Source organism: Meles meles, chromosome 18 (genome assembly GCF_922984935.1).
Source record: "Meles meles chromosome 18, mMelMel3.1 paternal haplotype, whole genome shotgun sequence".
NCBI classification, from domain to species: Eukaryota; Metazoa; Chordata; class Mammalia; order Carnivora; family Mustelidae; genus Meles; species Meles meles.
The window spans coordinates 56,365,970-56,388,397 of NC_060083.1; the positions used below are offsets into that span (position 1 = coordinate 56,365,970).

Genomic DNA, 22,428 nt, shown 5'->3' on the forward strand with positions numbered 1-22,428 from the left:
GGCCGGCTCTCTCTTCCCGCCTCTCTCCTCCCCTGTCCATGCCAGACACCCAGGACGGGTTTGCTGAATGAATAAACGGCTCCTCTTTCCCTGTTTCCTTGGATGGGGGCCAGGGCTGGGGAGGCAGGAAGGAAAAAACCTGAAAATACATCTAAATAGGCTTTTTGGGGTTTTTTTTGACCTTTGTATACAACAGCCTTGAGAATCAGCCAGGGCAGAGAACACTTAGCTGCAGCCATGGGGAGCCCTGGAGAGAGGAGGGAATTTGCCAAAGCCCTCCCAGACCCTCTCAGGGGAGCAGGAACAAGGCCATGGGAGGGTCAAGTCCTTCCCGGCTGGGAGGAGGGCTGGCCCAAGTTCCAATCTTCCACTTACTTTAATTGCCAGGAAACAGAGCTTCTCCATCTGTCATTATGACTTAATTAAGACAAAACCTCCCGGAAGGAGGAAGCCAGGTCCATTAGAGCTTGTGGGCAAGGTGGGGCGTGCAGCTCAGGGTCCCGGGCAGGAAGCACAGAAGACAAGACTCGGCTCAGACCCCCAGGTGCAGCCCCCAGGCTCCCGGCACACCTCCACCCGGGGTACGCATTTCCGGGTAGCCCCTCCGAGGCCCCGTATTTTAGTCTGGACACACACACACACACACACACACACACACACACACACACACACGCGACTCAGTGAAAAGTCGGCGGTGGCCACCTGCCCACTTCTCAGAAGCCCCCTAAGGGGAGGAATCCAGATGTTGTCTCACTGCGAGGACACAACACACCCGTACCGGGCAAACTCACAGAGCAGATCAGCAGTCACGTAGGGCTGGCCAGGGCGTGGGGACCAACGGCTAACAGGCACCAGGAAATTTAGGTCAGGTGTGGGGGGGGTGGGGGGGTTGCTAGAAATGTTTCAAATCCACATTGTGGGACAAAAACGACATCGTGGCGATGGTCTCACAAGTCTACACATTTACTGAAATTCACTGGCTTGTACGCTACAACAGATGGATTTTATGGGACGTAAGTTATTTCTCAATAAAGCTGATGTTTAGGGACGCCTGGGTGGCTCGGTGGGTTAAAGCTTCTGCCTTCGGTTATGATCTCAGGTTCAGGTTATGATCTCAGGTTCAGGTCATGATCTCAGGGTCCTGGGATCGAGCCCCGCATCGGGCTCTCTGCTCGGCAGGGAGCCTGCTCCCCACCCCCCTACAGCTGCTCTGCCTACTTGTGATCTCTCTCTCTGTCAAATAAAAAAAAGGAGCCGGTGTTCCCCTAGGCAGCTGCGAGGAAAGAATGAGGCATCCCGTTCGGAGCCACCCGTGGAGGCCAGTGAGCCTTCCCGTGGCTGTCCGTGGCTGGGTGGGCTGCAGAGACCGTGGCTTTCCCGGGTCACACAAGCCGAGCGCCTCACAGCTGTCTGATCCGAGGCCTGCCTTGCTGCTTTCTCATCTGTAAAACGAGGCTAACGATGTTCACCCGCACGTGCAATGCCCCCAGAAGGCAGCACGTCGTACACACTCAAATGCTACGTTAGTGTTTTTCATTCCATTTAACAAGTACTTAAAGGCATCTCTGCAGTGTGCCTGGCCCTGCGTGTGACGCTCTGGCGGACATAGAAGTAACAGAAAAAGTGCTCTGTATTTCCAAGTTTACCACCTTGTCGATGCACTAAAAAAGCAACTCAAGGCGGCTGAGAATAAAACCTCACAACCAGGGCCTAAAACATTAGTGCTGGAAAGTCCGAACGCCGAGCCGTGGCCTGGAGGGGAGGGGTCCCCAGGAGAGCCTCTCAGGAGAGCTGGGGGCTGAGCCCGCCTTGAACAGAGGCAGGAGGGTCGGGAAGCACAAGTGTCCAGACCCGGTTTCGAATCCCTGCTCGGCCGGTCACCAGCTGTGACGCCGCCGGGCGGGATACGGAACACCGCAAGCCACACCAGGAAAACCAGCAGCGCGTCGGAATCCCTTCCAGTGTCCGTGTCAGGAGGGGATCTAGCACGCGGGTCAGCAACCGCCGCGAGCCGCTGGGAGTCTGTGCTCAAGCACGGAACGCCTCTCTCAGAACCGGGTTAAATCAGCCCCACGCGATTCTGACCCCCTGGCCCCCCACCCCCTGCCACCACCCCCACCACCACAAGGAGTGTGTCGGAGCTGGGTGTCCACACCCCCACCAGGATTCTCCATCGTGGCTCCTGCTGGCAGGTGGCTGGGAGTCCCAGTTCACCCAGCTTGCGGGGGGTGGGGGGGATCCTTGTGCACCGTGAGGGCTACTGTCCTGGGAACAAGACCCCTCGTGGGAGAGCAGGGGCGCGGCTCTCGCTCTCCCCGGGGGACTGCGTCTGCTGCTGGGGTCCTGCAGGCACGCAGCGTCTGAGCGAGCGCAAGCCCACCCCAATACCGAGAATGCAGGGCCGACCCGAGAGGGACCCAGGAAGGCAGCTCTGGTTACAGAGCAAGAAATCATTAGTTAGAAAAACCGAAGTGAGTCACTGGATTTGCGGAGACCGTCCACAGGGGGCAGCGGGGAGTCTGCAGTCAGGAAGGTGCATGTGGGTGGGGGGTCATGGAGGGTGCAAGGCGGAAGCAGTCCAGCAGGAAGGTCTCATGCCTCCCCCTGCAGCCCCCGGACACCCGAGGTCTCTAGCACTACCTGTGGTCGGGTGAACGGCACCCCACAAGTGTCCTTCTCCCCTCATCCCAGAGGGCCTGCTTCCGGGCTGGGAGGGCTTCTCTGCTCAGAGTCAGACCATCCAGTCATCCCAAGTGGGAGGCAAAACCGTAGTCCACTAGGAGCCCCCCAAGAAAGAGAGACCCCTCTAACCATCCTCCCTCCCAAAGCCCCAGGAAGACTCCCATGTGGCATCTTCTCTCGGGTCACCCTCAAGGAATAGAGCGGATAAGGAACGGATTCCCCCAAACCTGGCCCAGGATGCAGGGCATCAGGGCCGGCCACCCCACAAACGGCCAGCAGAGCTTGCTGTCCTCCTAGGAGTCCAAGTTCCCGACACTGAAGCCGCAATCCCTCCTGTGCGGGAGTCCTCCCCACACGCCTTCTCCTGCCTCCCCGGCCCTTGCTTGCCCTGACCTCCCTAAACAAAGGTGCTTTTCTCCCTGCTCCTCGGGGTCACCACATTTTCGTCAGACCTGTGCTTGTTTTCTTTCTGCTCGGACCCATCTTGGCTTGCCTCCCCAGGCACCACCATCCCCCAGAGACAAACCCCGTATTGTTTTCAGGGACCTAATAAATGACAACACCGCCACCCCTGCCCCTTTCCCACTGAAGTCTCCCTGTGCTAAGTGTCGCCCTCCCCCAGGGCAAGAGCAGGAAGCTTATGTCCAGGGGAGGGAGAAACCTGCCCCGGCGAAGAGTGTCTCCCCACCGGCGGCGTGTGAGCGCGTGGAGGGGGAGCCCAGAGAGAGGCTGCGGTGGGCGACTCCAAAACCCAGCCCCTTTCCTCCGGCGCAGGCCTGCAGGCAGCGGGAGCCCACGGCGGTGGTAATCAACAGAGCCCATGATAAACCAGGGGGGCGTTCGGTCCACTTTCCAGAGCACGCCTCTCATCAGGAGGGCTCCCCTCGCCCACTGCAAAAGTCCACGACAAGAGGGATGAAGCCAAGCACAGACCGACTCTTTGCCCGGTCACATGCATGAGGTTGACCAGGCACGCTGCGGGAGGGCACGTGGGCACCCAAAGAAGGGTGATCACCGGTGAGAAGGTCTTCCTCTGTGCGGCCTGAATGTGGGCTGCGCCATGTGTGGGAGCAGGGAGCGGAAGGACGACACATGTCATCCTGGCCAAACACAGACCCAAGTGCGCTGTTCCAAGCCTGCAAAACAATCCCAAGCCTCCAGCTTTCCTTGGGCGTGAAAGAAGCCGCTGCAAAGGGACAGCAGCTGCCCGATGTCCTTAGCCACCTGCTCCCAGCCCAGACCCCAGGCAGGGTACTGCCTCTTCGCCGACCTCCCTACAGGGCCGAGACAACAGGTCAGTCACCCCTCCAGGTGACCAGCATCTTGACTTCCTGGCCCGAGAGGAGGCTCCCGGCCTCCCCCCGCCTCGGCCAGGCTGTATGCGCTCACAGGCCATGGCAAGGGCCCACCTTCCCCTGGCAGGGGTGGAGAGGTGGGATGCCCTCCTCCCAGGCAAGAGGGACCCAAGGCACAAGGAAATGTGCCCGAAGAACCGGGAGACAAGAGAGTCTGTGTGCAAACACAGACACAGAGAGCCACGTGCAGGCACATCAGGAAACACGTGACTGTGTTCCTTCTAGAGCTGGATGAAGTCTGGAGCCCGCATCTCGGTATTCTGGCTACGAAATAAGCAAAGGCACAGAGAGGCGGAGTGAGCCCTTGAGCTGTCTCTCCTGGGAAGGAGCAAGCTGATATGGACCCCGGTCCAAGACCACTGCCCTCCTTCAGACGACCAACCTATAGATCGCGGCTCCCAAATCACTATACACCGCGATGAGTGTCTCCTCGCCTGCAGGAAATGAGTCACATTGTGGCAAAGGTAAAGAAATAACCAGGGCACACCCAGGAAAGCGGCTGCCCTGCCTGGAATGACCCCGATCCACACCCACCTGCCGCCGGCCCCCTCTGGTGCAGGTTGCCATTGCGGTGTAAATGTCCCCGGGGAATGTTCTGGATCCCAGGGCTGGTGGGGACTCCAGGCCAGTAACACTCATTTTCTCGGTCCAGTCCTGGGAGATGGATGCAGAGGCCCACCCTCCAGCTATCCGAGGCAGGGGTGTTGTTTCTCCCTGTCCCCAACCCCTACCCGTGCCCAGGACCTGCTTCTGAGACCCAACCTCTTCCTCCTGTAGGAAGTCCATCTGCAGAGCCCGGGTGTCTATCTGTCTGTCTGCAGGAGGCCAAGTTCTCACCAAGGTTGTTCCTCCACCACTCTCCCAGGGACTGGGGGCCAGTGGCGCCCTCCTGGTTCACCCTGTAGGCAGGTGCAGGGGAGGGCCAGGGGCCGCGGGCAAGGCAGGTTCCACCAGACAAGGGGAAGGCCCAGGAGCCTCCTGCCCTGGGCTGCCAGCCCTGAATGCTCTGGCAGCTGTGATATGTGAACAGGGACCCTGAACTTGGCCATGAAGCCCTGAAGGGAGAGCCCTCCTGGCTGCCATGCCTCCCTGCCCCACCGCCTCCAGGCACCCACCCCGACAGGGCTGCACAGAAACGGGATACAGTTGACTTGAGAGTTTCAGAAGCCTCCCTCCTCCCCTCCCCCAGCTCCCACGTACAGGTCAACCCCCAGGAAGGGAAATGGGAAGAGAAAGACAGATTTGGGGCTGGGGGTAGCTGGGAGCTGGGTCAGGGTTCCCCTCGCTCAGACATTCGTGGAGAAGCTTCCTTCTTGACCAGGGCTCCAGCAAAGTTTTCACTCAGCTCCCTTGCTGCAGCAGTCAGGCGTCTCCCTCCCAGCCCCCGCTGGACAGCACCCACTCCAGCTCCCCTACCGGTCCCCCACCAGAGCGGGCACATGTGGGAGCTGAGTGCTCCGAGGGCATGGGGTGGAGAGACCCCAACCAATGCTCAGCTTCGCGTCCCAGCACCGAGGAGCAGGTTTCCAGCCAGTGTCAGGTAAATGGAGCAAGAAGCTGCAGGAGGTCATGGACAAAACCCAAACCAAAGCCAGGCCAGAAGGGGAGGGCCTGGGAGCTCTGTCCTTCTGCCATGACCCTGGTCCCCTCGGCGCCTCCCCACACGCCCTTTAGCTGTGCTGGGCCCTCCTGTGGGGCGTTAGGCAGAGGCTCCAGGCTCAGACACAGCAGGGCTGGAACCCCAAGCTCCCCACTGCTTGGTGATGGGAGACAAGCCCATTCCCTCTCTGGGCCTCCACTCCAGGTCTGCTCAGCACTCAGTAGGTGCTCAACTAACAAAACTTGCATTCAGATGACCAATCACAGAAACTTCTGGTTTACATGACAGAGTGAAAACCTCTCCACGTTTAACAACGCCACATGTTGGGGCTGGGGGTGCCCACAGAGCCCGAGACGATGGGACGTATACACACACACACACACACACACACACACACACGGCTGCGGCCTGGCCCACCAAGTGCTGGAGTGCTGTCTTGGCCAAACAGGCTGAAGAAAGAAACCAGGGATTCCTCCTGGCAAACCAAGACTGACTCCCCCCAAGAGCTTTTCGTGGAACTGGAGGGGTGAGCCGAGGTGGTTCTGGCCGAGTTAGAGCCCCCTGCCCCCTGCTGAGATTTCCCCTACAGATAAACTGATAAGATAATGGCCCACAAGGCTCTCCCCTACCAGCCCCACCACACACCCCTCCTCTGTTTGCGGCAGACCCCTGCTCTCCAGCACAAAGTCTCCATTGGTCTCCCTGCAGGGGTGAAAATAAAGGGGGTTTTGTCCTCCTCCCCGCGGGTCTGAGCGAGTTTATCTGACGCTGCAGCCGGCTTTGTAAGCTGAGTATCCCAGGATAAACGCTCCCTTAAGAGTTGCTTGGCTTGGGACAGAGGGACCCTCTCCAGAGGAGAATGGGCAGCTTGTTCCGATGGTCTTTTAATATGGGGGGCGGGGTGTCCCGGAGGACAGGCCTCCAACAGACTCTCACAGAAGGGTCTCTGTCCCGGGGCTACAATGGAAGGAATTCTTAAAGACACAGATGCAGAAAGGGGGAATGCTTTCTTTTTTTTCCCTAGGAGGAGGGGAGGGAGGTTAGGGCGGGAAGGAAAGGGGGCGTGGTGGTGACTTGTCCCTCCCAGAACAATTCAGGTTCTAACCAGGCATCTCTGCCTCGAGGGCACCAGAAATGCCCGCAGAGAGGCCGCCCCTGCAGAGCAGAATTCTGGTGGCTTCTGGTGGCATGGCGTGTTCGCTGGAGCTGGGTCTGCCTCCCAGAGCCAAGTCAGGAACCGCCAGCACGCAGAAAAGAATCTCATTTTGACCTACGCGAAGGGCCTTCATTCCCTTGGAGGCAGTTTGACTCCAAAGGTTCCCTGTGGAAAGTGGGGGAGAGGCAGGACACCCCCAGGTCTTTCCCTAAATAAAATTCTCTCCGGCCACCAGGGAATGAGGGTAATTGACTCCTCTCGTTGCTTATCTTGGTACAAGGTCACCGTAACTTACTTCTGAAGACATCCCAAACGATCACAACTGATGTTTTCTAAAGGCCGCCCCACGAGACGGCGGTGCATTCTGATTTCATTTCTGTTGGGAAGCTGAAAGGTACCACGGAAAGAGCGGGGAGGGATGTGTCCACCCAGAACAATTGGGCGCTTCTTCCTGCCCACCTTGCTCGGGGCCCTCTGCCGAAAACAGTAGGGGATAGAGGAGACCTCCCTCCTCGCCGAAACAAATCAAGGAGCCATGGACTATGCTCTAAGGGAGCAGGGAGGGAGTGGAGACCCCAAGATGCAACAGAACCTGCCCAAAGCCACAAAGCAAATTAGGAGACTTAGACGTGGGCAAAACCAGGGCTCTCGGCCGAGCCACCAATTCTAGGTCCAAGGGACAGAAGCACGCAATGCCCAGGGCCACTTGGAGCAAAGACCAGTAACACCTTCCAGAAAGGGAAAATGTGCAGCCGTCTTCCCAGTGCACCGTGGGTGAACCAGGCAGAGTCCATGGGCCCCGCACCCACAGCCACACACAGCACCGAGACGGCAGGGTGGCGTGCGCCTTCGACGCGTCACCTTCCCACGTCTGTACTATTTCTACCGGAGCTGCCACCAGGCCCGGTGCCACGAGGCACACTGCTGATTGCACCGAATTAGAAAAATCCACATCTGCGAACCAGTCCCCGCGGTATAGAGTGGACTGTGAACAACACAGATATGCGGGCAAGGGGAAGACTGAATAAGAGGAAAAATAGAGAGTGAGCACCCATTGCTGAGTTTCAGGATCGCCTGAGCAGCCACTGGACAGGATTAGTGGACTCTAGGTCCCTTCCACCTGTCAGTGTCACTGACTGAGCCCTGGGAGGATAGCAGGGAAAGGAGATAAGAAGGACACACCCCCTTAGGAAACATTGTAGCTACAGGTCACAGGGAAGAGTGGGTTGAGACAAGCCCACTGCAGACCCCCAGAAGAAGGACCACCAAGGGCACCTCATGGTCTTGTCCCCAACCCCCTGCTGCTGTCCGTCCTCTCAGGCCAACAGGGCTCCTTGGGACTGGTGGGTCCCCGGGGTTGCCTGCACACCAGAGTATGTATGGCCCTTTCACGAGGGTCACTGCACTCAAGACAACAGAGGCCCCATCCTGGGCTTTCCAAATTCTACCCTGCAGCCCAAGTTCATCACTTCCGAGAAGAAACCCCAAAGGGAACAACCTCTTGACCAGGAGGAGGAAACTTTCATCCCCAGCTAAATCCGGCGACATCAGAGTAGAGACAACGACGGCCCAAGCAGAGAGAACCATGGGGTGCGTCCATTTCTATAACACTGACACAGGTTTTAAGCCAAGAAGGGACAAGAAAAGAAGGGGGAAGAATCCAAGATGCAGTGTGTCTGATCCGCAAACTAGACACAGCCTGACTGCCACCCCACCCGACCCTAAGGCTACACGGGTTCCCTCTCCACCTTCCCAATCACGTCAATTAAAACGTTCTCTGAGCAAAGGACAGAGTGCACGGTGGCAAAGGGGAGTGCAGCCCAGATAGGGCAAGGATTTCTCCGCTGTTAACCCACGTGGAGGCGATGTTGGTACAGCCCGGGACAACTCTGTCCAATCTCCAAGCAGAACATCAGAAAGGCAGACTTTGCTATAGGTGTGGTCCAAAAGCTCAGCTCAGCTTTGAGCTCAAGGAGTCAAGTACTTGACTGTCAAGTACGCTGTGCCGGTAACAGAAAGTCACACCCCCTTCGACCCAGCGTTGCCATCGAACGCCTTGATCGTGGGCCAGTCTACTTCCCTGTCCCGCTCAAACAGGTGCACCCAACCTTATAAGGTTCCTCTACCAAGAAGGCTAGATCTCCCCAGAATCACCCCTCTAAATGCCAATGACCACAGGAGATAGAAAAAGTGACAGGGGTCCAACTGGGTACACCATGGCCTGAGCATCCCTCCCAGGATGTCAGTAACAAGGGGACTCATGATGTTGACATGTGCCCGGGACACAAGCCTCTCCCCATGAACAAAGTCAGGACAGTACTACAGGGAAACGTCGTAGTTTCAAAACAAAATAGGGGTGCCTCTGCATCCCCACTCCAGGCTTGACAGCGCGCAAGGACTTCTCACTCTCCCAGGCGGATTTTATATCTGCAGAGAGGAAGGGGCGGATGGCCAGAGAGAAGAGGTAGACCTCGGGGAGAGGCCTGGAACCCGGGGAGCACTGACTGACAGGTCCTCATTGGGGAAACTCCAGTAGATGAATCTTCCCACGAATTTGGGGTAAATTTTCCTGACACTGACTTCACCTGAGAAGGGAGAAGGAAACGCTGGTTTAAACTCACCCGTGGGTACCTCGAAGCCAGAGGTGAAGGATGGACCAGAGCCCTGGAGATGTCATCAATCTACGTGCGACTTCCAGCACTCTCCGAAAGAGGCTGGGGGTGCACGCGGGGACCAGAAGCTAGGGGGACGCAGTCATGCGCCAACCGGAGGCAGGTCAAGGTCGGGGGGGGGCGGTCTTTGAACAAGGGAGCCCTGGGAGCCTTAGCTTCCTCATCTAGTAAATGGGGCGGCACTAAATGCAGCAGCTGGCATAGGTCGGAGGGCGTCTACCACGCAGGTCAACACAGGACAATCACCCCGTCCTCCACGGCACCCCCCCACCTCGTTCCTCCAGAGGCTACTGACATTCCAGCCGCAGAGCAGAAATAATCTGTCGCCATGACAATGAACGTTTTCCTCGAGATGGCAAATGAGGACAGCCGGGAGCACCTGCCAGGGCAACGTGGCTGCCTCTAAGAGCTCACACGACCCAGGAGCATGAGTCAGCGCCCCCCAAACAAAGCCCACCTGTGTAACATGCGGACAAAGCAGGCAAGGAGGGCCCCCAGCCGGAGCCCAGCAGCCCAGGGAGTGGAGCCATCTCTAACACGGAGCCCCCAGCAGCCAGGGCACAAGCCAGCACCTGTGTGTGTGTGTGTGTGTGTGTGTGTGTGTGTGTGTGAACACCATCTAAACAAGACATCTAAGAAAGTCCACGTGGGCAGCTGCTCCCGGACATGCCTTCTGTCGGATCTAACTGGGTGCCTGGTCTCCTGCCTGGGCTGCCAAACACAGGAGCTCAGCGAGAAGTCTCCGCAAACCCATCAGCCCCGTCTCCCATCGCTGGGCTTTTCGCACCGGAATAGGACCCCATCTGCCTCTGCGAGCAGACCCGGAGTAACACCATGAATCTGGAGGCGCGCTCCGTCTGAGGAAGGGGTTTTCCTTCTATTTTGAAGAATCTCAGGGGAGCGCTGCCATCGCAAGCACCAAGTTGCTACCCCGGTGACAAGTCTTTCATGCAGTGAGAACCAGCCATGGGCGACCCCCGGCAAGGCTGGAGCCGAATCCCCAGCTCCCTGATGGGGCAGGATGACGTCCCGTGGGAAAAAAATAAGACTCCCGGATCAGAGACTCAGAGGAGGAAAGAACTGGTAAGGTTCGGCCATTGTCACCTGTCACTGAGCATTACCGTACCCCGACAGCTCCTAGGTCCCAGCAAGACCCCGGGAATCACAACTGCTTCCCCGCCCACCATTCATTCTGGTGGACTAGCCGGTAGTCCGGTCCATTCACCGCAAACACCTGATGTTTCTCTGCATCCGGCCCTGCTCCCTACTTTCCCTTGGTGCATCCGGGCGGCTCTGGGGAGGGAGGCTGCCTCCACCCACCGGTGAGCTGTGAGGCATGTGACCGCGGGACAGTCAAACGCTGCTTCCCACCTACTGGCCCCAACAACGGATTCAAGGCTGAGCTCCTGCAGGGTGAGCCTTCTGGAAAGCTGAGATCAAAAGCAATCTCCTATTCGGGGTATGCAAATACTTGTGCCCTTTCTGCTTCTACCAGGAAAGTAAAACAGGAGAACAAAAGGCACGGGAGAAAATCACCCCAAATCACCCCAAAGCACAACACCCAGACTTCCCAGGCAAATGAACAAACCAGAAGTTGGGCATTTAAGCCAGTTAGAAGCGGGTTCTCGGTCGCTTACAACCAAAAGCATCCAACCTAGACACAGGCTCTTCTTTTATGGATGAGGACAGGAGCCCCCAGGGGGCCCAGTGACTTGCACAACATCACACAGAGGTTGGTGACCGGGCCAGGATGGGACCTCAGTGTCGGGCCCGTGCCAGGACCTGAGTCTGAACCTCGGCTCCATCCTTCAAAGCTCTGGCTTCTTACGCATAGTCCTTAAATTCTCTAAGCCTCTGACATCAGAGACACCCACCCATGGCCAACCTCGGAGGCTGAAGAACCAGCCTCGGACCACCTGCTCCCAGCCTGCGCAAGGTTGGCGTCCCTCTCCTTTCCGATGTAATCGTGCCGCACTGGTTGGTGGATCATGTCTGTTGAACCCTTACCCAGGGAGGCAGAAGGAACAGGGCGAGGTCCTAGTATAGGGGACTGGGGATATCAAATGGCCATTCTGACTGCAAACCATGGTCATGTTCACACAGGCATGTTCCCCAAGTTGGTGCCGTACAGACAGATGCCAGGAGGGCAGAGAGAAAGAATCTGGAAAAGTGGAAAGGTGTTTGTTCCAATACAAGGGCTGGGGGGTGGTGGGGGGATAAAAACAGGTCGGCGGGAAGTGACCAGGAAAACAATTCCAGGAAAGGGGGAGAACCCCGGTGGTCAGGGTGGAATTCAAAACCAGGACCATCTCAGCTCTTTGGTTAACCACAGCCCTGGTTTCTACTTAAGAAATTTAATTAAAAACCCAAATATCTAAATTTCCCAACTGGCTTGCCAGTGGCCACAGATTCCCTTAGGTTCAGAAAAACCTCCCCCAGGGTGACTGTGGCCACGAGACGAGTCTAGTGCGAAGCAGAGGAGAAAGGGTCACAGGCAGGGGCTGCGGTGGGCAGATGTCCCAGGCAGGGACCTGCTCCCTTCCCCTCCCAGAGAGAAGAAAGCCTCCTCGGGCTCGGGGCCATTCTGTCCTGTCACCCCTGCCCAGGAAGAAGAGCTTTGTTTCTTGCTGCTTCGTTTTAAAAGTAAAAAGAAACGTCAGAATGACATCAATTGAAATGAACTAGAACCACGGTCATGACAGCTCCTGGGATGGAAGGTCCCTTTCCTTCTGTCGCGTGCGGGAAGGTGCAGAGGCCGGGAGACGGAAAGCTGTGGAGCAGCCACAATCAGTCCCCAGGCCAAGAAGAGCGCTTACTGCAAGACCCCGCCAAGCCTGGACACGTACTTGGGGTGTCTGATGCCCAGCCGGGTGAGTGTGAGCTTTGAGGGCTGGCACACGGCTTCTGGAAGAAAACCCGAGGAGGGAGCTGGGCATCTCGACCGAGCCGCTAACCAGGGCTCTCCATGGGAGCCGGGACAGAACTCCGACACGGCACCGCTGTGCTCAAAAGGACATTCCTTAAACCATATGGCTGTGCGGAAAAGAATTCCATAGAAAAAGAATTAAATTTTTTTTACACACACAGGGCCAGAAAACTTCATATATGAAGCCTGATCATATAAAGAGGGTCCCCCTGGAGTTCTTTCCAATGGCGATGCCAATCTCCACCTTCCCAGCCCTCACCCCCTGACCCCTCCTACCCCTTCCAAAACACTCACTGTTCACAGCGTCTGCTAGGTTAGGAGTCGGGGGCCGATCCTTGTGGGTCAGTCTGTCCCCGCTTCCTATCACTCACCTGTACCTTGACAGCCTCTTCTGGAAAAGAGGGATGACACCTGGTTAGGTGGCCAGGTCGAGGGTGCTGCCAGATGGGATAATGGACACAAAATGACTTGAATAACTCCAGGGCAAAGAAGCAGGACCCAAAGAACTCACTAGATCACCAAACCATTTAAGGTACAAAGTAGACCCAGGGCTGAGCGATGCTCACGAAAACGCCGCTGCTCCGCGTTTCCCCAGGCACGTAACTCCCAGGAAGGAGTCTTCCTCCAAGAGAAAAGGAGAGCCACAGACATCCTGAGTGTCGATCCCGGCAGGAAACAAGCTAAGCGCCCTGGTTCTCTCTGCCTTTAAAATAAAGTACCACTTCACACTCAACGAGATGGCTATTACCGAAAACAGAAACAAACGTGTTGGCAGGGGTGCTGGGAAGCTGGGGCGCGTCCGCCTCGCGGGTGGGAGTGTAAGATTCTGCAGCTGCTGTGGAAAAACAGTGTAGAGGCTCCTCAAAAAAAAAAAAAAATCACACATGAGATGACCCTGTGGTCCAGTCATGCCACTTCTGGGCATATGCACAGAAGCGCTGAGAGCAGGGACACGAACAAATATTTGCACACCCAAGTTCATGCAGCGTGAGTCACAGTGGCCATGAGGTAGAAGTCACCCAGATGTCCATCCGCGGATGGCTGAACAACAAAATGTGGTCTCCACGCACCATGGGAAGCGATTCAGCCTTAAAATGTGAAGAAAGCCTGACACCGGTTACAACATGGGTCAGCCCAGAGGACAGGATGCTCGGTGACATAAGGCAGACACTGTGACTGTGCTTCCACAAGGTCCTGTCCATAGAGACAGAGAGCAGAATGCTGATCGCCAGGGGTGGAGGGAGGGGGACAGGGAGTTAGTGTGAGGGGGATGCAGAGTTTTAGCCGGGGGCACTGACGAAGGTCCAGAGAGGGATGGTGGCCGGACGGAAGGGCGGTGTGACTGTCATTAACCACGCGTGTGAAAAATGGTTACCCTGGGAAAACTGGCCGCCATAGCGAAAGGTACAAATTTTTAAAATCAGCCAAGTGAAGAAAGTACAACTGCCAAGACAGTTGTCACTTAGAGCTCCTGAGGTCTTCACCCACAGGCTGTCCCTAAAGGCCAGCCTGTCAGAGACCTTCCCTTCCACACCTAAAGCGTGGCAGGAGCCCCCCGCCCCCAGAGGCAGCGAAATCAAGCCATCTTCCGGCCAAGCCTCCAGCCCCAGCGGAACGCAAGGGGCGGCAACAGTGTCAGAGAAAGCATCCAGCAGGCACTCAGCACCTGCAGAGGTTACGAGAGAGGGAGTGTGCCGGCAAGTGACGGGACACGTGTCTCCTGCGAGGGAACGCAACAGTCCGCTGGCGGCTCAGCAGGCAGGTGCTGACGAGGCTCACGCAGCATGGCCAGCTGGGTCTGGGAACAGGGGAGATGGTCTGTCCTGCCCAGTCCCACTCGGGCGTCTCCGGCCACTCCAAGGAAAGCACAGACAGTTCTAAGGTGAGATAAGGTCACTTTTTAGGAAAGGAAAGGGGTCTGAAAATCACTACAACCAGACCCTCATAAGGGGCATTTGCCAAAAGACAGTGGGGTTTGGGGGGCTCACCGACCCGAGGGGAGAGGCTGAAGGTCTGACTCATTTCTGGAGACCCAGAACTCTAGTATCTGTCCCCGTGCAGCCACTGCTCTCTTAACCAACTCAAAAAGCACCTGGTTTCAAGACTTCTGTGTGAAAACCTGTACCAACAAACCAAAGGCGGGAGGAGGCGATGATTCACACCACAAAAAGAATAAACTAGCCTTTTCAGCATTCCTCTGCTCAGATGCTACCGCCAGGCCTTTCGCACGTCATGTGATCACCCGAGATCGGCTTTGTGAAGACCTTCTTTCCAGGGGCAAACCTAGGCTGTACGGCACGCGATTTCGAACGGGGCGTCCTCAGCCGATGGCATGGGTCAAGGCGAAGACATTCGTCCAGGACCATTCCCTTCCTCACACAGAGCGAGCTGGGTGCGTCTCCCATGTGAAGAAGGGAGGGCTGCCAGCCACGGAGGACCCCAGCCAGCTCCAGGGTGACAGCAGACATCGCCTAAGATGACAATGTCCAGAAACAGAAGTAACAGCGGTCTGCTTGGGCACGACAAACAAAAGTACCAGAAGCCTGCCTATCGTGGGCGTCTTCTTCCAGCTCCCGGGGAGCTCACAAACCCGAGGAGGGGCGAGCCTGCGGACCTAATTTATTCCCAAAGCCCAGGACTGCCGATCCTTTATCATTCACCCAAACACCGCCATTTCCGTCCTCACCAAGTACAAGGGATACCTGATTGCAAGCCTCAGATTTCAAAACATGTACCAACAAACCGAGTAAGTACATGTGGGGGCCCAGACCAGGTGGAGGTAAGCCTGGAAGGCTTCCTGGAGGAGAAAAAAGAAAGCAGCTTCAGCGGGGAAAAGGCTCAATTCGGGCTTTTGCTGGCCAAGAAGTCAGTCCACTCCCTGATTCCTGAAGTGTCCATCTGTATTGGAATGGCCTGGGGAGCCTGTTAAAAATGCAGGCCTCTGAGCACTCCCCTGCCCCTATGCATGAGATGGGGGAGGGGCACAATGGCAGCTGAGACAACTCATTTTTAACAAGTTCCCCAAGCAATCCATTCTTGTGCAAACCACAACTTGAGGGACTGGTGGGGCAGCTCACAGTGGAGAGTCTGAGCCGGGCCCACGTTGAGCCAAGCCGGGAAGAACAGAGGTTCCCGAGAAGGGAGAGCCCACAAAGAGTCACTGAGGAGTGGGACAAGGCAGGTGCAGACACAAGAAACTGTTCCAGAACTAGTCACAACATCCCCAACCTGGCTCCCACCTGCCTGTCAGGCTCCTCACTGGCACTGCCTGGTGACAGAGAACATGACCTCTGCCACAGGGGCAGGAGAAGGATCTCTACCTTGGGCTTCCTCCATGGCGAACTCAGGTGTTGGCTTATGCAAAGACCCTGGGGCCAGCCTTCCTCTGGGTCAGCCAGCCGCTTCCAAAAGCTCCTCAGGTTGGCTCTCCTCACCGCTCTCAGGACAAACTAGTCCCCCGAAGAGAAGGGGGATCGGGCGCCTGGGTGGCTCAGTCGTTAAGTGTCTGCCTTCACCTCCGGTCATGATCCCAGAGTCCTGGGATCGAGCCCCACATCGGGCTCCCAGAAGCAGGCTTCCTGCTTCTCCCTCTCCCACTCCCTCTGCTTATATTTCCTCTCTCACTGTGTCTCTCTCTGTCAAATAAATGCAATCTTTAAAAAAAAAAAAAAAAGAGAGAGAGAGAGAGAGAAGGGGGATCACTTTCTGGCCTCTGGTGGCTTGACAATACCTAAAACCCAGTCCAAGGGAAGAGCAGAACCCTTTGTTCCTTTACATGTGCCAAGATAACCAGGAAACGCAGGCCCTGGTGGGTCTGCACGCTTAGCCGCCCAGCACACCTGCTACCCGGGCCGCCGTGAGTCACCCACACAGGCACTGCGCGCTGGACTTGTCAGCTGCGGAGTCGGTTTCTTGGCGGCTCGCTCTCACGCACACCGGATGTCATCCCTCCACCTACCCCTTGGAAGACGTGTCAGGACAGATCAGGCTATAACCCCATTTTTACTAAACGACTCACTCCCAGGGGAGGTGTCGGGGGAAGGAAGGAGGGGGACACAGAGAGGATCCTGCCATTCCCGGGTCTGGGTTCCTCTCCCCTCCAGACCCTGATGGGTCTCAGCTGCGCGGCTGGCCCTCACTAGGGAGGGACGAGGGGCAGGTTAACCTGGGGACGAAAGTGGAAGAAGGTTCGATTTAAAACCTTCTCCTGAGTAAAGACACTCTGCTGCGATGAATAAGGCCCAGTGTTCTCCCGGACGGCGCGGCGTCCATAGTGAACAATACTGCATTGTACACTTCAACATTTGCTAGGAGGGAAGATCTTCTGGTAAGTGTTCTTATCAACAAAATAATAATGATGATAAAGAGGGCAGGAGGAAACTTTTGGAGGCAATGCCCGTTTATGGCCTAGACTGTAGTAAAGATCTCACGGAGCCCACTTACTACCAAGCTCATCAAGTCGTATATGTTAAATTTGTTCAACTTTGTGTACGTCAGTCACACCTCAATAAAATGGTTTGAAAAAGAAGGAGAAGAGTATCTTCTGAATCCCTCTCAACTCCCATTTTTTTATAAGACAGAACTTTCCGCAATGCAAGATTCTGAATTGGGGGCACCTGGGGGGCTCAGTCGTTAAGCATCTGCGTTCCGGTCGGGTCATGATCCCAGAGTCCTGGGATCGAGCCTCCCTGCTCAGCGGGAAGCCTGCTTCTCCCTCTCCCTCTCCCCCTGCTTGTGTTCGCTCTCTCGCTGTGTGTCTCTCTCTCCGTCAAATAATAAATAAAATCTTTAAAAAAATATATTCTGAATTGGATCCTGGACCAGAAAAAGGATATGTTAGTGGGACAACTGGAGAAATGTGTTAAGGCCAGAAGATAAGTCCCAAGTGTTCTGTCAATGTTAATCCCCTGGCTTTGACCAGCACACTGCGGCTGTATAAGATATTAATATTTAGGGAAGCTGGGTGAAGGCTATAGGGGAACTCCATGTACTATTTTTGTGACTTTCCTGTAAATCTAGATTCCCATCAAAATCAAAAGTGAATTCTCTTTCCAAAAAAGGGGGCAGCATTTTTAGTCCAGCTGCCTGCTAAATCTTCCCCTGAGGCCTTGCTAAAATAATTTACACCGTACTCCTGGACGCAAACTTGAAGTGACTCTCACCCCAATACTGGCTTCAGGAAAACCGAAATGAACACAACTGCATTAGCCCCGCAAGCATCTTCCCCGCGTCTACCGATTTCGGCTCCCAGCTGTGGCAGTAAGTGATGGATATATGGGGCTGTCTTCCTCCAGGCCAATCTTGGAAATGTCCACCCAAAGGGGCCTTCCTCTCATTTCAGACATGACTCTGACTTAAAGCAAAGAGAGTGATTTCTGGGAATTTTCCAAAGGAAATAACCCAAAAAGTGGACAAAATGCTCACCAATGCACTACTTCTCAAGGTAATCTAGAAATATCTTAGCGTCCAACAAGAGGGGAACTGTCAGATTAGGATCTGATTTGAGCAGAGGAATACGATCATTACTTGGAGACCGTTCAAGTAAAATCGAGAGGAAAAATACAGCATCCAATGCTGTATACATTGCCGGGTTTCAGCAGTGAGGAAATGCATCAGAGAGCCGGCACCACTCGGAACTGGCTATTTTTTTTCCTGCCTTTTCACTTTTTTGTGGTTTTCTAAAGAAGAGAGAGAATGTGTGAATTACTTTTAAAATCAAGTGAGATGCAGAGGTGGAGCGGCAGGTCAACCCTGGGACAGTTTAACAGTTCCTCTGTGCGGGGGAGGCTGGCAGGGGGAGAGGGTGGGAACGGCCACAGGAAAAAGTGCCGTGCCCACCTGAGCACTTCCAGGGACCTGGGTGCGGCCAGAGGCACGGGCTGGGGTGGGGGCAGGGGGTGAGCAGGGGACAAGGACAGTACCAACACATACTACCTTTTCTCTTCCCACGGTGCCTGGACCTCCGGCCTGCCCCAGGCAGGTGCTCACTGGAGGCATGGTGTCCTGAGAACATCCCCAGGGAGACCCTTCACAGCCTCCAGAAGTTGTCTGTGCAGGATGGGCTTTTGGGCAGGAAATAGGTCATCACCAACAGGCTGCCAATAGGGTTGTGGGGAAGGAAGGGAATCCCACATCTGGGAAAGCATCTCCAGGAAGCCATCTTCCAGGAGGTGGGGGGAGGGGGGAGGGGGACTTCTGGAGCTGAGGACCAGTGGCAAGGAGGGAGAAGGTAAAGGAGGACGCCAGTTTATCTGCTCATCAAGACCACTAGCTCAGTCATTCGTTCAACAAACACCTATTCAGGACCTACTCAGTGACAGGCATGGAGTTGCCCCCAAGAGCGCCAACACAGAAGGACAAGGAAAAGGACAAAGCTACGGATACAGAAGCGGCTTGCTTTTAGTTCAGGGAACAAGACCAAGCCCCCTTCCCACGCTGGCCTTGAATGCCTTCCAGTAACAGACTGCGGGGGGGGGGGGGGGGGGGGGGGGGACCAGGTAGAGGCGCCCGGTGGCGCGGTGGACCGAAATCCTTCCATCTCCACCCCTCAGAAAGCCTTGCCCACACCACCACCGGTGGCCCTGCCGTACAGCCTCTCACCCAAGGCCCGGCGACAGGGACGTCCAGAAACGCCCCAGCCCCCACCCCCACGGTGAGAGGCGCGGTGTCCCAGCCACATTCTGGGTCGCCCAGGAGCAGAGGCCCGGAGCTCGCCAAGGCGGCACCGCTCCCAAAGTAACGGGCCCCGGAGGGCCAGGCCACGAGGGCAGAGGTAAGGGCAAGGGGCCTTTCGCCAGGGGAGGGTCTGTCCCACGGGGCAGCCTGCGGCGGGCGGCGTCGGGGGCCGGACGGCGCTGACCCGGAACGCCCGGGAAGAACGCTGGCCACCGCGACCAGGGCCAAACGGCTCCGCCTGGAGGCAGAGGGATGGCCAGATGCCCTCTGCGGAGATGTCAATACAAGAACAAAAAATTCAATCCAAACCCGAGACCTTCAGAAAGCGTCGCGAGGGAGGACGGGGTGGAGGGGTGGGGGTGGGGGAGGCAAGTCAGCTCGAACCTCCTCCCTTGAATCCTGCCGGGAAACTTACCTCCAGGTAAGCGACCCGACCGCTACAGGTAGAATGAATCGATCCAAGCATGGAGACGAGGTCGTGGGTCTTCTGAGCCCGGCTGACACACACCAAGTAATCCACGTTAGGGGTCCGGAGCCCTTCCCCGCTTTCCATCCAAGGCCAAAGCGCCGGCAGCCCTGGGCTCTGCGCTCAGGCCCCGCGGAGATGACGGGACCTCTCCGCGGGGGTTCCCAATTGCCAGCATCCCCACCCCGACCTGGGGGGTGGGGGGCGGCGAGGGCACCCAGCACGAACACAGCTCCTCGTCTTTCTTCGCTGCGCATCGCCCGCGCGAGCCCTGAGATCCCCGCCGGGATCCTCCGTGCCAAGCCCGGGAAAGCGCCCCGGGCAGGTCCGCGCTCGGCCGCGGGGCCGCGAAACCGCGGGGCCCGGGCGCCGTACGTTGGGCGCCGCGAGTGAGGAGCGGCGGAGCGAGAAGCGCGGAGCCTCGGGTGCCCGCTGCGTCGGCCGCTTCGCCCCGGGCCCTGCAACCCCAACTGCGCCCGCGCTGCCTCCACGCTCTGCAAGCGGTCGGGCCATTCGGGCCTTATATACCAGCCGGCCGGAGGCGGGGCGGGGCGGGGCGGTGTGGGCGGGGCGTGGGGAGGGGGCAGCCGGGGGGCCGCACTGCTTCCTGGGAGGTGTAGTTCACTCCGCCTAGTCACAGCTGATGCAGAACAGCTGTAGGAAAGGTTGGGGTCCGCCCCAAACAGCTGTGCTCCCTCGCGTGTTTCTCCGTCAACTCCGTTAGGTCCAGGCTAAAGGCCGCCCAGGATGACAAACCTTGGGAGCCCTGGAGTCAGACAAGCCCAGCTAGGTCGCAGTCCCAGCCTGCCACCGAGGAGTTATCCTGTGTACCTCGGAATCTGCACCCGACACACGGGATGTTAGGGTCCGCTTCCAGGGGCTTGTAGAGGGAGGTGAGCACACTCGTTGCTGGCCCGCCTGCCCCCGGGGGGTGGGGGGGGCTGATCTCCCCATCTCTAATATGAATTGTAATTTCCTTACCTTTGTTAAGCGCTAAGCAAATTTGGTTTCAAGGCTCCACCTCTGAAAACCAAATGCCACCCTGGGAACCCCCAACCCCCCCCCCCCATTAAAATTCTGGAGCTGCCACGCACTTCATCAGGGCTCAGTTTCTGCAGCTGCCTTCTCGTGCACTCAACACCTGAGCACCTGCGCACACTGGCAGCACGGAGCACGGAGTCCTCCCTCAAGGGCAGCACGGAGGCAGGAGTCCTCCCTCAAGGAGCTCACACTCCAGTGAGAGGAGGAGCCACACTGCTGTAACTCTGTGGCCCAGGGCACCTGGCTTAGCCTCCCGGCATGAGCCAAGGCGTCCAGAGGGCTGGTGTCTGAAAGGAGTCTGGAAGAAATGGGTAGGAAGTAGCGGAACAAAGAGACACACAAAACACAAAACAACAAAGGCAGGCAGACAGCTGGCTGTGTGGAAGAAACCAAGAGGGTATAAAAGAAGGAAGCGGGGACTCCCTGGAGAGGAAGGGAAGGGTCTTGTATAAATTCCCTATGGCTGCTGTACAAACCAGGCGGCTCAGAGCAACAGACATTTATCATCTCAGAGTCCTGGAGGATATTTACACGTATGCGTAAATGGGTTCTATTCACACACAAATGTTCCTGCTCCCTCTGCTTAGAGGATGCAGAAACAATGACACCCCAGCAGCAATGAGCGTTAGACTCCCGGTTTCTCATACCGCTGTCCAATAAAAGGAACCAGGGCTCCTCAAACAAATGGCTGATTTTAGGAAGGGGCAGAAATATACAAGGTGAGGCATCTGACATCCTGTAGTGCCAGAAAGTAAGAGGGGCACCTGAGTGGCTCACTCGGTTAAAAGTCTGCCTTTGGCTCAGGTCATGATCCCAGAGTCCTGGGATCAAGTCCAGCGTTGGGCTCCCTGCTCAGCGGGGATCTTGCTTCTCTTTCTCCCTCTGCCTCTCCTCTCTGCTTGTGCGCGCTCTCTCTCTCTCTCTCTCTCAAATAAATAAAATCTTTTTTTAAAAAAATGTAATGGGGTGCCTAGGTGGTTCAGTGGATTAAGCCTCTGCCTTCGGCTCAGGTCAAGATCTCAAGGTCCTGGGATGGAGCCCCGCATCCGGCTCTCTGCTCAGCGGGGAGCCTGCTTCCCCCTCTCTCTCTCTGCCTGCCTCTCTGCCTACTTGTGATCTCTCTTCCTCTGTCAAATAAATAAATAAAATCTTTAAAAAAAGTCAAGGTCATCAAAAAATGCCAAGGTTATCAAAAACAGGGTAAGTCTGAGAAACTGTCGCAGTCCAGAGGAGCCTAAGGAGACATCCTGGCCCAGAAAAAGGATACTAGATCAAAACTAAGGAAATCTGAATAAAGTATGAAGTTTAGTCAGTAATAATGTATCAATATCAATTACAAGTACACTTGTTCTGATTAAAGATGTTAATGGGGGACTGGGTGTGAGGTGTACGGAACCGTCTCTACTATTTTTATTCCGGAAATCTATTCTAAAACTGAAACATTATTTTAAAAGTTAAAAAATGTTTTAAATCTTTAAATACCTCATATACATAAAGGCGATAAAACAATTGTAATACCAACTTCCTCGTTCATCACGTTCCATATTTTGGGGGCAGGTTCACAGTTTTCTGCTCTGTCCCACTGGTCAATTTTTCTAACTCTGGACTCCCACCACACCGCTTTAACTCTCACAAAATTCCCATATCTTAACATTTCGTACGGCCTTTCACCCACTTTGTCTTCTTCAAGAGTTTCCTGGCTATTCTTGGACCGCTGCCTTTCCATATTAAATGCAGAATGTGTGTCAGATCTCAAGTAAATATAAATGAAAATTGTGGAGGAAAAGTAGCTCCAAGGGCCCCTCACTGCCTGCAAAAATTACATATAGACTTGACAGCCTGGCATCAGAGCCTT

At 56.0% G+C, this 22,428-nt stretch overlaps 1 long non-coding RNA gene across 1 annotated transcript in view; it reads right to left on the reverse strand.

Moving 5' to 3' along the window:
- The window catches only part of LOC123929659, a 151,936-nt gene extending 131,935 nt beyond the window's left edge, over positions 1-20,001 (reverse strand). Inside the window, exon 1 of the long non-coding RNA XR_006815944.1 lies at positions 19,482-20,001. This is a non-coding gene — a long non-coding RNA (uncharacterized LOC123929659). The remainder of the gene's footprint in view (positions 1-19,481) is intronic.
- Between the last annotated feature and the right edge of the window lie 2,427 nt (positions 20,002-22,428).